The sequence below is a fragment of the Tinamus guttatus genome, unplaced genomic scaffold (genome assembly GCF_059628265.1).
Source record: "Tinamus guttatus ecotype Peru unplaced genomic scaffold, ASM5962826v1 Tinamus_guttatus_pri_ptg000329l, whole genome shotgun sequence".
In the NCBI taxonomy this organism is placed as follows: Eukaryota; Metazoa; Chordata; class Aves; order Tinamiformes; family Tinamidae; genus Tinamus; species Tinamus guttatus.
In genome coordinates, this window is record NW_028288863.1 from 35,001 (window position 1) to 37,500 (window position 2,500).

Here is a 2,500-nt window from a genome sequence, read left to right on the forward strand (position 1 = left end):
GAGCCTGGATATTAAGAATTTGGCTCGCCAGACGGGGGAGTCCCAGTCCACCATCCTTATACCCCACATAAAGGATGGCGTCACACGTACTCGGTGGCAGATGTAACCATCCTTTGACGGCCGATCTAATTTCCTGGTCTAGGGAATGGAGGTATGTGACGTTCATTCCGGCGTGATCGGCACTATACAGCAGCCTTGGGATCGCATAAGTCCTCAAGATATCCACCTTCTGAAGTGGCTTTAGTGGGGCTCCCCCGATGTTTCCAATCCAGCGGGTCAGTGTCCCTCGTAGTCCGGGCTTGGATATTCCCACCCAGGGGTCTATCCCTAGGCCTAAATATTTCTCCGAACTACCCGGATCTATCATATCCAATTGCGTTTCCGCAATTGACCATGGGTTACAATTATTGATGGTATAAGAGTCTTTAGTAGGCCTAATAAGAAACCCATGGCATTTAGGGGCCTGTACCCGCAGCCCGGTAAGCTGGCAAAATTCTTCAACCACTTCGATATTTTGTCTCATGCCGTCCCAAGAGTCACTGAGAAGTGCCAAATCGTCGGCGAACGCTAGTGATGTCACCACCTGGTCACCATACTTAAAGCCCACTCCTCTACTTTCCAGACCACACAACAGAGGGTCTAAAGCCAAATTGAAGAGCACTGGGGACAGTGGATCACCCTGCTTCACTCCCCCGAGAATCTTAATCCTTTCCGTACACCGGCCTCCCACCTCCACTCTGGTTCCACAGTTGGTATATAAGTCCTTCAGTAAGTCGATAATGTGTTTATCGACCCCCTTTTGGGCCAAGACCCGGAAGATGTGTTGATGGTTAACTGTGTCGAAAGCCTTAGCTAAATCGACAAACACGACCCCAAGAGTCCTATGGTCTTTCTTGGCACTTTTAATCAATGCCTGAAGGAGTTTAAGATTTTTCGAGCAGCCCGGAGCTGCTATGAAACCCCTTTGCCGCGCATTAATTGGGCATGCCCGCCGGAGCCTATTGCTCAATATCCGGGAGAACAGCCTTAAAATGACGGACCCGATGGTAATGGGCCGCCAGTTGTTCATGTCCTCCATCTTGGTGGGATCCGCCGATTTCGGTATTAAAACCGTTCTAGCTGCCTTTAGCTCGTCAGGGACTTTTCCGGCTAACAGCCAGAGGTTGAACACCTCCGCTAACCGGCTGCCCTGGGGGTCAATATTAAGAACGTCCCCCAGGGAGAGGCCATCTGGTCCCGGGGCGGAGCGCTTGGACATCTCCGCCACGTTCTTCTGGATCTCACCCGCGGAGATCATTAGCCTAAAGGCAGTATTGTTGGCCCTTCCCACACTACGGAATGAGCTCAAGCCGGAAAATGGGGTCACCTCTTCCCCTCTCTCCCTATAGAAGGCATAAACGTCTTCAGTCGGGAGAGGGCATTTCACTGCCTCGATGTTATCGAGAATGATACCAGCAAGCTTCTTCCTATCCAAAGCGAAGAGCCGCTGATATCGGAGGTATTGATCCCTTTCAACCGCCCTGCGTTTCATCCACCTTCTCTCCTTCTTCGCAGGCCCGGCCTCGGCAGGATGTTTCTGATGGTACTTGGCTCTTTTAACGGCGAGCTTCCCTTGCGCGAGGGTTTCCAACTCCTTCCAAGGACAGCTGACACATTCGGGGACGTTTTCCACACCTTCCAGGATCCCGCGGAACCTTCCCGGAGCAGACAGAGAACCGGCGCGGATCCACTCTCCAACTACCCTTCTATACTCTCTCTGGATGTTTCTCACCTCTTCCATCTCGGGGGAGGAGTCCCTTTCGCACGCCGCAGTCATTTTCATGGGCGACGATGTCTTTGCCGCAGCCGCCAACTGCCTTCGCTTGTCACTGATCTGTTTCGCCGTTTTCGTGGGCAAATTCTCTGCGATCAGCTTATTAATAGAGCGTGCGTTCTTAAACCGTCTCTCCAATTCAATCAGTTGCGTGGTCTCTTCCTCAGTCCAGGTACTCTTATGCATACCTCTCAGTCCCTTTCCCTTTGGGCGAGCTTCCTCAATCCGCTCCACGTTCCGAATAGATGGATGCCTGAATCTTTTATGCTGGGAGAGGCCGCTTTTTGTTTTAAAGGCCAGATTACATTCCCCACATCGCCATTCTGGTGCGTCAGAGGGACCCTCTACAGCTACCTCCGTGGGTTTCCCCTTGCACTTTGGGAAGTGGCACGCAATACTATGATGTTTATCACCAGTTTTCCCACATCGGGAACACTGGTACAGAACTCTCCTTCGACCATGCGCCCTCCTCAGGTGTTCATGCAAAGCCGTAATTTTCCCTACCCTAGCGCCACAGCATGGACACGCAGGATGATCTTGGGGGATCTTCACGACCAGGGTCGAAACCTCAGTCGCTCCTCCCACGGCTGCCAGGGTAGGGGTTGCCAATTCAGTACGGATTGTTTCGCCAGGGGGAGATGGTCGTTCTGGTGTCCGCGCCTCCTCCTCCATCACCTTTTGAGGTGT